Genomic DNA, 13258 nt, shown 5'->3' on the forward strand with positions numbered 1-13258 from the left:
TATAAAGTGTTGTGTTGCATAAAGGAAGACATTGAATAAATATTAGTTACTATATAGTAGTATTGATGTAACATTAAAGAAGCCATATTGAATAGCTGCTGTTTAGTAGCATTTATGTAACATCAAGGAAGACATGTTCACTGAATATCAGTTGCTGTAACTAACAGTTACAGTTTAGTAGTTTTTAGTGTATAATATTAAGAAAATCTCACTGAGTTGCAAACTTAAAAGGTAGTAGTTACACTTACTGTTTGGATGATATATAAAAACATTTAGCTATTAAGCATTTAGTTGTAACATAGTAATAAATTTGGAAAATTTTAAAGTCATGATTGTTAGAAGTTTTTACTTGTTTGAAGGCCTTACAAATTCATTGGGTGAAGATGTTTCAAAAGGTTGAACAAGACTATTGTTTATAATAATGTATTTTGAGGCTTATATATTAATATTTGTGTACAAACTAAAGTGTGAATGAGAATGAAAATTTCTAAATAATGACTTACGATGAACAAGAATTTTTTTTTCTAGTTTCTGTAGAATCTTAATTTATTTTCCATAAGAAATGTTTAATAATTTTAGATTGCCATAATCGATGTTCAGCCATTTGTCAAAACTTTCTCTGTAACAAAGTTAATACTATCACACTTGTTATGCACAAATGTTTAATTAGCAACAGTCTACTGTATCATATGGAATGATTAGTAAATTATTAGTAGTGTATTTAGAATATTAGTCGCAAATCTATCAAGTACATCAAATGGCATGACAGTAAATGTTTATGCATTAATTTCAAATTCAGCATTCTCTGTATAATACAAGCAGGTATCAAAAATACAGCTACACAATAAAATCTTAAAATGAAAAATTACTTTAAAAAGAAAGCACAAGCACATAAAAACAAATAAAACATATTTGACTGTTTCTACCCTAGGCTGCATCCTCTCATCCAGACTCTGTGCCTTCGGAGACTGGGTCCCACACTCAACTGTCCACACCCTACTCTTCTTTAGAAAGAAGTGCTAGTGGTAGTCAAAAGAATGGAATTGAAAAAACCTGTGGAACACCACACCATCAAGATGATGTTATTGTGACTAAAGCTCAGCCAGCCCAGGTGATTTCTGTGTCATCACACATAGAAGCAAAAATGTCAAAAGAAGAAAGGTTAGAAAGAGCTGATAATTATTCACTGAAGATGTAGATTTCAATTTTGTAATGCTTTCAAAGGCTAATAGTATTAATGACTAATTTATAACTTTTTAAGTTTTATTATTTTGCATAGCATTTTGATTTCAAGCCTTTGTTTGATGTTAAATAAACTTTGAAAATAACATTTAGATCAAAAGAGGTTTGTATTAAAAAGCTTAGAAAGTCTCCACATTTGTATCCATATCTATTTTGAGTAATAGGAACTTTTAATACAGGCATTGTTAACAAAATTTTCAATTAAATGAAATAGTGCTATTAACTGTAGACAAATTTTTTTCATTTCTAAAACGTGGCTGGATGATGCACTCAACTTGAAATTTCCTGAAATATTTCAGGATTATTTTGTTAAATTCAGTATTTTAAAGTTTTATGTGACGTATTAGATACTTTTGATGTTCTATCCAATGATTTACGTTTGTTTGTTTGTTTTTTTGAATTACCTATAAACAATGATAAGTTGTAAATTATCATAAAGTATTTTAGCTTCCGGATCAGGTTATTGATTTCTGAAAGTTGAATAACTATTTTTGACTTTTGGCCATTGTCATAAAATGTACTTTTAACCAATGAGCTTAAAAATAAGAACAATAATATCGTAGTGATTAAACTACAAATCTTGTTATATAACTTGTTATTAACCAAGGTTACATTACTTTTAGGCTTTCTCCAAGGGTCATGTCAGACCGAGTTCCTGGTAAATTGAATCCTCTTCCAGCCTCTGGTTCTCAGCCCCTTCAGGCAATTATGCCTCTCCCTGAAGGTGGAGAAATTGATTGGCCTAGTTTGGTAGACACTGCCACCAAAGCTATTGAAGGTAATTTCCCTCTTCTTTTTATTACAACTTTACTTTAGGCCAAATAAGGTTAGTAAGTTTGATTTCAGGAGTATGTGAATGGTTTTGTAATTTGCGGGTCAGGGTTAGTGAATTTCATCCTTGAGTAGTGACAGTTATATAGAGTAAATATAATTGACATGTAATGTGTAGTTGAACTGCATTGCAGGTGTTTTCCTGTTGTGAATTATCCATAAATCAGTAATAATTGCTTTGGGTGATAAGTAATGTGTAAGAAAAAGTCAAATGAACTGATAGTTTTAATATATTCCCTGCTGAGAACTACATGTTATAAAAGTTATTTCATACTTTAAAGTACCACTAGTAAAAATAAAAATATACAGCCAGATAAACAGAGGTCAAGTGTAAAGTGTTATAAGCTAGGTCTACAGAATCTTGAAATTTGTTTAGTGTGACAAGAGATTATAAACTGATCAGGTTATAACAGTCACTGGCCTACCATCATGGTGAGCAGAGTACGAAATTTGATCTCCTGTTGGTCTGGTGTATAGCTTACAAATTCCTTGAGGAAAGTTATGAGTGTGTGTATAGCCTATATTGTGAATTTTGATTTCAACTAAATAATAGTGAGCCTCGGATTCAAATTCCCATCACACTGAACATGCTTTCCTTTTCAGCCATGGTGGTATTATAATGTAATGGTCAGTTCCTTGGTAAAATAGTAGCCCAAGAGCTGGCAGTGGGTTATGTTGACTAGTTACTATTCCTGTAATCTATCACTGCATAAATTAGGGATGGCTGGTTCACATAGACCTGAAGCAGCAATGGATACAACACTTAAATACTGTATTTCTCAAATTAATTTACTCTGTTCACTTAGATGTCTTTTCTGATTGAACTGTTATTTGTGTACCGTATTTATAAGTTATTCTTGTCAGTAGTAGTTAGAGTTCTCTCATATAATTCTTTGATAACAAAAAATACTAATTCTGAAAGTTTGCAGTACACTTTTATGTGTCAGTATCATGAAAAAACACAAAATAAAAGCAAATTTATAATAGTACCATGTGTATTATCTAGTTATTTAATTACAAACATCCTTAGGTTAACCTATCTCAGTTCATTTTTTGTTTTTATATATTCTCAGATGTAAGGCTACCTTTGCAAAACAAAGCAAGTTGGTTGGAAGAACTCAGTGAAAAACTTGGAAAGAGTGCAAGGTAATATGCAATTCGTGTTTCCCATGGCTAGCTATTAGTTATGTATACATTTCTTATCCACACATCTGTTTTCTCATAGCCAATTCAGAAATACTGTTGTGTGAAATTTATGAGGACTATAGTGGTTATGGTGCTTTGTTCACAATCTGCAGGTTGCAGGATCAAAACCTTATTGCTGAACATGCTTACTGTTTCAGTTATGGAGGCATTATAACATGATTTCATTTTTCGTTGGTAAAGAATAGCACAAGAGTTGATGGTGAAAGCTGTTGAGTAGTTTTTCCTCTAGTCTATCACTTCAGAATTAGGTATTGTTTTGCATGAAATTCAACAAACAAATATCAATTACTATTCCACAATTATGTATATATAAACTTTTATGTAAAGTGTTATAAGCTAGGTAGGCCTACAGAATCTTAAAATTTGTTTGGTGTGACAAGAGGTTATAAACTGATCAGGTTATAACAGTTACTGGCCTACCATCATGGTGAGCTGAGTATGAAATTTGATCTCCTGTTGGTCTGGTGTATAGCTCACAAATTCCTTGAGGAAAGTTGTGAATGTGTGTATAGCCTTTATTGTGAATTTTGATCTCAACTAAATAATAGTGAAATGTACAGCACAGTTTTTGCTGTTTGAGATTAAGTTATTTAGTAATACATAGAAACCTTTCTTTATATATTTTTTTTTTCATTCAGGCAACAATGTCAGTGAAGCTGTACATGAAAAAACAACAACTTAAACTTTTATTGGCCAAAGGACCTTTCCATACAGTACGTCTCTTCTCTCACAAGATTAGCTATTCTTGTATTGTACTGCCTTCTATGTACAAACCTAGGTGAAAGAAGATTGAATGTTATATGGGTTAATGTCTATATCTAGACCTTACTTTACTTCTTCCCAAACATACTAGTCCTGTTCAGGCTGGCAAGGACTTAGATCACGTATTTCTGTCTCCTGATTTTACTGTACCTTTCCATGTCCCTCCTAAGGATTCATTTAGGCCTGTTACAGTATTTTTGGATTTTGTTTCTCAGGTATGTGATGTTTTATTCCCTCCTCACAATTATGTGATGGGATTAGCATGCCTTGTCCCCTACCCCCAAGCTTTGGATGAGTTTGCTGACAGTTATTAGGCTCTGTTTAACCTCTTTGGGAGACAGTTCCCAAATCTCCTGTAAGTTTGATGCATACCTGATTTTCCCACCTTCATATTGCCCTCACAACTATTTTACATACTTTTATACCATTCATATCCTCTCTGAACCTCTCCACTAAAATCCTGAGAGATTTTCTGGTTACATCCCCTTCCTTTTTTCCTTCACGTTATCTCATTTGTTGTCTTTGGCTCTAGCTTTGCATATGTAGTTTCTTTGTTGTTGGGACCTTATAAGTTGTGATACAGCCTTTGCTCGTGTCTTTTTACCAGTATCTAAACTCTGGGACTTACATATGGCTCTGTTTTACAGTATTAATATGTTTGTCACAACATATTACAACAACAGTCTATCCTTTCTAATATTGTTGCCTGCTGATACTATTTGGGAGAGTCAGAGCCCAAAGTGGCACCTGTTCCAATTTACCATCCTACCCCTTCTCAACCTGCACTTATCCCTCCTTCTTAGGATGTCATGTTTTATTATTTTTAAGACACACATCATATAGCCAACCATGTTAGTGACTTTGTGGTAGGAGCTCAACTAACTGATTTTCATTATCAGTAGCATTCTTTCATCAAGTATCTTTGAGTTATTCAGGTTTTATCAGAAAGATTCTTGATCTCGTTTGTTTTTTTTTCCCCTAACTCTTGTGTATCCTATATCCATTTCTTTCCTCCACCAGCATCTGTCAGAGATGATTCTAAATCTATTATCTCAGCAGACCAGCTGATAAGTTCCACCAACTTCACCAGACTCTTTGTTGTTCCCAAGAAAACTGGGACTTGTTATTGGCCCTGTTATTGATTTGTCCCACCTCGATTGATTCATTTAACTGCCCCATTTTACCTTGGAGTCATTTCTTATCCTACAGTGAGCATTTTCTATGGGCTTTAAGATGACCAAGATGGACATCGCCAGTGCTTATCAACATAAACCTTATCTCTACATGGTCTCCTCTGTATCTTTGGTCATCCATTATGAGGTAGTTTACCAGTTTTACACCCTACCCTTCAGGCTTACTTCTGCCCCTTCTGTTGAGTGCTTAGAGCTTTTGCTCACCAACTATTTTCTGGGGTCTGCAATTCCACTATTATATGGAGAACAGGTTTCTTCTGACTGATACCAAATTAAAGTTGGCCAGCCATACTCATCAGTTCCTTCACATGACTGCTCATATGAGCTGGTTAATCAAACTGGAGAAATCTTACCCAATATCTTGTTCATTTAGGGGTCTTTTTGACATTTATCTCAGTTGGGCCCAATCTTCTTCTCTACAAATTCATTCCATGCAGTTGTTACTTTACCATGCCCTTTCATTTCCCTCACAGGCACCTGATTAAGATTTCTGTTTTCATACATTGGAACTCCTGTATTGGGCCCACATGCTCCACATTCATCTCATTGCATATCATGTTCTATGTGCTTTTTCAATCTCATTACATCACCTTTCCTGCCTTGACAAAATTTCTCCAACGGAATGGTCTTGATATCCCCTCATGTTCCAGTAGTGTTGCAGTCAGTTGGTGTTTTCACATGTAGATGCATTTGCCACAGCTATAAATCACAAATTCCCCCTCTTTTGGTACCCTTACCTCATTCTAAGATTCTGACAGTCAATGCCTTCAATCAGGATTGGACCCACAAATTTCTTTATGTTTATCCTCCTAGCTGATTACTTCATTGGGTGGTCTCCTCAGTCTCAGGTTATCAGACTGTCTTATCCAATCCATGATGCTGTCAACAGTTTGCTTTCCCTGTCCTTACCAGGTTAATATGTTTCTTCCAGACTAGAATATTAATGTGGTCCTACATTCCCTCACTTTACCTTTGTTTGATTCTATTTCAACATGCTCAACATTTCCCCTTTAAAACATATTTCCTTCTCCTTTTAACTTTTGAAGGTCTGATTTATTTGTCATAGATGTTTCACATACTCTTTATCACCACTTATTTTCTTTATACTGGTTGTTCTTTCCTTCCAAAGACCTCAGCAGCTAGGGAGGATAACACCTTTTTTCTTGCCTGCTTTCCTTCCTTCTATTTTTCATTTCTACAATTGTTCAAGTACCAATAGACTTCCATGTCTGGTCTGTACTCTTTGTTGCTATGTTGCCTGCACAGCTTTCTTCTGTGGTGTCCATTCCCAACTCTTTATCCCTTGGCAGTCTTCCTCTCTTCATGATGTATCCCCTTCCACCATCATCAGTTGGGTTTGGCATTTGATTTAATTGGCTTATTCCTCCTTGTCTTATCAGATTTGACACTTGACACTTCCTCTTTTTCCCTCACATCTCATCTTCATTGGCCATTGGAGGAACTTCTACAGTTAGGCATGTGGACTACACCTAATATGTTCATCATCCATTATTTACACTATATTGCAGTTTCTTCTTTATCAGGTTTTTGTCTTCAAGCTTCAATGCAACTTTGACCTGGTAGGTCTATATTAATACATTATTTTCTTCTCAGGAGCTCTTGCTTCTTTTATATGGTCCCCACTCTGTGGCAAGTAATACCTAACCAAGTATTTTCGAATTAGAAATTTTCACTGTACAGCCATGTTGTCTTACACTTTAACTTCCATGACTTCACAATGCTTACATCCTCATAGTTGAGGTGGGATGTTCCACAAGATTGCTTTTAGTTGAATAACTTCATAAACTTGACTCTTGTGGACCATACCACCCATGGACTGCATAGTTAGATCAGTAGAGGATAGCTGCCCATTCCTGTCATACCTTGTATTGAATAACTCAGTGTGGTCTGATTTTCAAAATAGGGTTTCATGGTAACCCATTGCACTTTCTCAAGTGATGGCATTCCTTCAGACTTTCTAATGCATTTTCACCCCATTTCTTCTAGTGGAGTATGGAAATTCTTACTATATTCTAGTTGCAAGTTTCTGGGCTGATCAATTGTGGAGGCACCTTTGTGAGTGGATTACACACAAAAATTACTATAACCATTCAGTGCAGTGTAGGAAGGTGCCCATATAGATGGCAGCATATGATGAGAATAATTAATGTTATGATTGGAGGGAAATACCTGTTGGAAATATATTTGTAGTTTAAGAAAATTATAACTTTGAACTTTCTGACCAGTTCTTATTAATTCTTAAATTACTAACTTATTATTATACTGTTCACTCATGGTAGAGTCCAGATATTTCATCATATGGAGTAGTTTTACATTCACTATAAAGAGCAGACCCAAAATATATGAGTCTCCAGTAATGATTATAGTGGGACCCTGTAATCAACATGTCATGATCAGTTCGGTGCATAAACAGTTTAATGAAGTACATGTAAAAAGCCAGTGAGATTGAAATAGACCACAGTGGTAATTCTGGGGTTAAAAAGAAAAGCTGTTTTGTATACAATAACAGAGAGAACACATGTAAATCTTGAGTACAACAAAATTATCAATGAATTAAAATTCTTTGTTAGCTAATTTTTCCATGAATCTAAATATTATGATATTCCTTTTCCATAATCTTTCTACACAAAACTCTTCAGCACATTTTGAAGCATAAAATTTGTGGGTAATATTATTATATATCATCATTAGAAATGTGCAAAGTACAAATAAGTTTTATATAAATAGCTTTCTTTTTTTATATTCTGTTTAAGCCTTCCTAACTCTAGCTGTGCTGTTTTAGATGCTTGGAAATGTACAATAATACACATCTAGTATCAGAATTCAAGTTGTGGCTTTAATTATATCAAAGTGACTTTTAGATATGTGTTAGGATATGAATAACTAATTCCGTGATTTTATAAATAACTTTTATTTTCTATTTTAAATTTTATATAACCTGAGTAATATGATAACATCTCCCAAAATAACTGAAGAAACTAACAACTATTATTATATACATTTATGCTTTTCTGTGTTCAAACCAAATAAATTGGGGTGTATACTTTTCAAATAATGTTAAAAATAGTCCTTAAGCATTTTTCTACAAAACAATTTATTCCTAATTTTTCCTTCTAGTGCCTTGGGAGGGTCATATCAACTTCAAGAACTGGAAGCCAAAATAAATCAATTACAACAGGATCTAGCCAAGGTATAAAGTTAAATTTAATAATCTTTGACTTTTAAGTTCCTGAAACTAGTAAAATCAGATACAGATCTAGTTCTTTCATAACATCATAGTTGTCAAAATAGTGAATTATAATAATTTATGGATTTGTCCAAAACTGCAAGAGTTCCAAAACTCAAGTGATTTTCAAGGATGGTTTCTACTTCTCTGAAAATGTTTCTGTAGTATATAATTAAAATTTCTACTTTTGAAAATGATACATAGTATAAAAACATAAACATTTCATGCAAATAGCTTTCTTCTTTTTCTACCTTCTGAAGTACCTTGAAGACTGATTGCATTAACTGTTCAATGTGTTTATTGGTCCAAGTTTAATAGTTGGTGATGGCTTTAACACTCTGAAGTGCTTTTCAGTAAATTTTAATATTATAGACATATTTGATATTTCTAAATAACTTTTGTTTAAACATTGTGCTTTTAATATACCTTTCTGTGTAGAATGATTTAAACCTCTTATGAAAACTAAATATAGCAACCATACTTGATGCACACACTTATGAAAATGTAATTCAAAATTTGTTCACTAGTGATTGCAATTAATTCTAATTTCAAACCAACTTTAAAGTTAGTTATCAAGACCACTTCAAATCTTTCCAAGGAAAAATCTATTAAACTATTCCTAATAGCAATAACTGAAACCTTTTCTTGAACAAATTCATCATTCTAATAAACATACTTCAAAAACTTCTAATTTAGTATTGGTAAACTATCTTCACAAAAGTGTTTTAAAATAGTCATTAGATTGCTTCAAACTTCCCAATATATTTGTAAAATTATACAATAAAATACAGAAACGTGAAAGTTTTACTCAAATTTCTGTTAATTTTAATTGCTGAGTAAGCATTATAAGTGAAAAACTTTAGTTTTCTATTAACATCTTTGACAAAGCTAAAAGAGACCAGTTATTATAATAGCTGCTGTAAAAATACCTGTGAGTATTGGTTTTAAGATAGTTTACTATTTTGGTTAGTAATTTTAATACATAACACAAAATTGATCTGAGGGACATTAAGCCTCTAATAAAAGTTTTCAACAGTGTTACTACTTCTGTAAATACATATAGGGTACCTTTATTAATTCATACATTAAACTCAGGTTTTTGTCACTGTAGGAACAAGGTCAAAAAGCAACTCTGGAGGAACAAGTGAAGCATCTTCAGGAAGAAAACCTAAGGTTACAAGAGGAATCCCTGTCCACATCGGCCCAGCTTCGAAGATTTACTGAATGGTTTTTTAATAATATTTGAATGATGGTCCTTAGAGAGTAACCCTTTTTTGTCTGCTAGACATAATCAGTAAAATTACTACTTTAAAGTCCATGGTCTACCTTTAATTAAGCATGTTTCAACAGTTGTATACAAAACTAAATATTATTTGAATTAATGTGCACTCATTTTTGTTTCCTGTTATTACACTTCATTTTACTAGGTTTTTGATTAAGAAATTTAATTATTAAAAAACTTTACATATTCAATATCAGTACTGAGAGAAAGTGATAATTTATAAGAGTTATTAGCTACTTGTATATTTGTATTACATCAACTTGAGGTAGTAGTTTCAAAAACTTAGTTAAAACAGCACTGAAATACATGCATCATGGTCAAATTTCACATTGATCAGCTATCTCTTATTTAAGTAAAAGTAAAGAGGAAAAATAAGTATACCATGTTTTAACTGAGATGTGTGTGTTGAGAATTAATTCCAGCCCAATTCTTTTAAATTTCTTGGATATTAAGTTAATTGTATTGGGGTGTCTTGTGTGTATATATATATATATATATATACACACACATATGTACAAAACTGCTCAATTTTTATTCTCTTCATAAAGTGACCTTTATTGATTTTTTTTATACCAAAGAAGCATCTAAAGAGAGGCATATATAGAAAATATGGGATCATTAAATAAATTAACAAGGATAATGGCTAGTGTCAGTTATTATGGTTACTGTTGTATTTTACTGTCTAAATAGGGGCCAGCAATAATTCTTATAAAATATGACTTTTTGTAACACATATTTAAATCTTTCAAAACAGGTTGTTTTGAAACGTTTTTGTTAATTTGTTATTTTTCATGGATCAGCACTTATTGTAACTGTTCTTCCACTAGTCAGAAGGTTTAGTGAATCTTCAATTCTGTGTATATAATTATGTATATAAAATTTCAGGCTATAATAAAGTACTTTGTTTAAACTTTTTCCATTTTGTTCTTAAAGTTTAATAGGTATCCTATATTAAAGGGAATGGATAATGTTTAATGTAATGCACATAAATACATATATGAGAATAAAACAGGGAAACATTCATACTGAAATAAAAATACAAAATAAAAATGGGAAGAAACTTATACCAACAAAAAAAAAGGTAAATAATAAAGAAATGTTCTATTATTGTTCACAGTGGTTCATACAAGGGTACTCTTCCTTTTGTTATTTTAAACTTTAATAAAATAGAAGAATTGGTATCAAAGTTATCAAACAGAATATCATGCAACAAATCTAGAAGTATATAGATGAATCAATAGCAAATCATCCCTGAATCAGATATTCATGCTGGTTTCTCCAACAAAGGAGTTCCTGAAATGTGATGCATCTCATCTCGTAAAGAAGGAATTACACTGCCTACCAATGTCATTTTGACGTTTACATCACCATGTTTCCCAATCGCTATTATTATGTATTATTACTTATTTTGGATGAGTCTCCAATTTATTATGTTACATGTAACTATTTCAAATAACCAAAAAATTTTAATTTGAGCTTAGTAGGTAATTAAATGTTAATATATTTCAAATTTATGGTGTTTGCCAACAAGATTGATACTTACAGTTTCCTTTTTTAATACAAATATATCTTAATATACAAACATAAAAATAATACTCTTTATAGTAATGGTTATTATTAATAGTTATTATAATTTATGGTTTACATACAACAGTTTTATATGCTTATAGACAATACTGAATGTTATATCTGTTCTAGAACTGAATACGTTATTGATGATCCAAATTCACGATGAGCAACTTAATTCTGAGTTGATTTTCTTACACCTCACCTAAGCTAATGATAACCTTGCACCAAGTACGAGATAATTTTTTCCAGCGAAGAAATTTAATGTCCTTGTAGAAATAATAATGTCCAAAGTAAATCTCTGAAGTTGAAAGGTTTGTAATGTTCAAAAACCTGTAACGTTCTGGGTGAATTTCTGTAGTTTTCTGATTAGTAGACAATAATCCCAATTATAACTTCCTAAGTCTATAGCACACTGACTGTAGCTGTCCAATACTATTCTCTCTCATCTCTTGGCTAGCCATGTTTTTATAGGAATCAAGCGATTTTCCTGATACTTTAACAATATTCTAGTGCATTTTTGTAAACAAATATTATTGGGTCTCACTTTCAAGAAAATTCTACAAATTTGGAGAATGGGCAGAATTTGGTTAGGTCGTGCATCCAACATTTCTGTTTCTCCCACCCCACCCATCTTCATGACCATCAACTATTGAGCAGAGCAATCACATCTTTCCTCTCTGACCAATCGTCTCTATGACTATAATTGCCCTTTTACATCAGTTGGACCTAATAAGGTTCATTATGAGATGCTGCACCATCTCTATCTTGCCTCTCTTGCTTTTCTTCTGGTTGTTTTTAACTGTTTCTGGCAGGAAAATGTTTTTCTGGGTGCTTAGTGCCAGGCTGTTATTCTCCCTTTCTCTAAACCAGGGAAGGATCCTTAGATTCTTTCTAATTGTCATCCAATTGCTTTTGTTGGTTGTTTCTGTAAGGTCTTAGAAAAGATTGATAATGCTTGTCTTGTTCAATTCCTCGAAATCAAACACTCACCTCTCGCTTTCCCAGTGTAGGTTCTGTTGACAGTGGATTACCTGATTCGACTTGAAACTTCAATCAAAGAAGCATTTCTCAAAAAAGATCTTGGTTCTGAGTTTTTGACCTGAGAAGGCATATGACACAATGTGGAGGTACGATATTTTATCCATTTTTATTTGGGAACTTTTCACTGGACTAGCAATTCCAAGTCAGTGTGGTTTCGACATTTTCTTGTTCTCTTCCACAGGAACTTGGAGTTTATAAGGACTGTGTCTTAAGTGTCACACTTTTCATTATCAAGATTAATGCTATCAGTACACAACTTTCTCCTACTGTTGCAAACAGACTTTATGTTAACAACTTTTACATATTTTGTCAAACATGAGGTTCTTTTTAGTGGCAGCTACAGACTGCTCTCAACCACTTCTTTAAGTGGATCACAGCAAACGATTTTATCTTCTCCTTTTCCAAAACTCTTTGCATACATTTTTACCACTAGTGATACCTACACTACAATTCCAAGCTCCATCTTGGTGATGTTGTTCTTCTGTGGTTCCTGAAGCAAAGCTCTTGGGGCTCATTTTTAACTATAAGTTTACTTTTTATTCCTCACATAAAGCACTTAGATGTCAAGTTTACAAAAGCATTGAACATTCTTCCTGTCTTCTCTTCCACCTCTTGGGAGTGGATCAGTGTTCTATGCTCAAGATATATCATGCCCTCATTCAATCAAAACTGAACTACGGGTCTCTGCCAAGACCTCAGTTTTGAAGATGCTGGACCCATTCACCATCTGGGGCTTCAGTCCTACACAGAGGCATTCCACACTTCTCCAATCCAGAGTTTGTACACAGAGTCCCATGAACCTCCTCTTCACCTCGGCTGTTTACAACTTTTTCTACAGTATGTTACTCAGCTTCGAACCTTACCAAACCTTCGTATATGGAGTTG

At 33.1% G+C, this 13258-nt stretch overlaps 1 pseudogene across 1 annotated transcript in view; it reads left to right on the forward strand.

The window, feature by feature from the left end:
* The window catches only part of LOC143255223 (signal-induced proliferation-associated 1-like protein 2), a 56211-nt pseudogene extending 45538 nt beyond the window's left edge, over positions 1 to 10673 (forward strand). The window contains exons 21-25 of the transcript XR_013030472.1: positions 932 to 1161; positions 1866 to 2020; positions 3147 to 3219; positions 8373 to 8445; positions 9593 to 10673. The product of XR_013030472.1 is annotated as a signal-induced proliferation-associated 1-like protein 2 (transcript). The remainder of the gene's footprint in view (positions 1 to 931; positions 1162 to 1865; positions 2021 to 3146; positions 3220 to 8372; positions 8446 to 9592) is intronic.
* Positions 10674 to 13258: the final 2585 nt, after the last annotated feature.

Source organism: Tachypleus tridentatus, chromosome 1, assembly GCF_004210375.1.
Source record: "Tachypleus tridentatus isolate NWPU-2018 chromosome 1, ASM421037v1, whole genome shotgun sequence".
Classification (NCBI taxonomy): domain Eukaryota; kingdom Metazoa; phylum Arthropoda; class Merostomata; order Xiphosura; family Limulidae; genus Tachypleus; species Tachypleus tridentatus.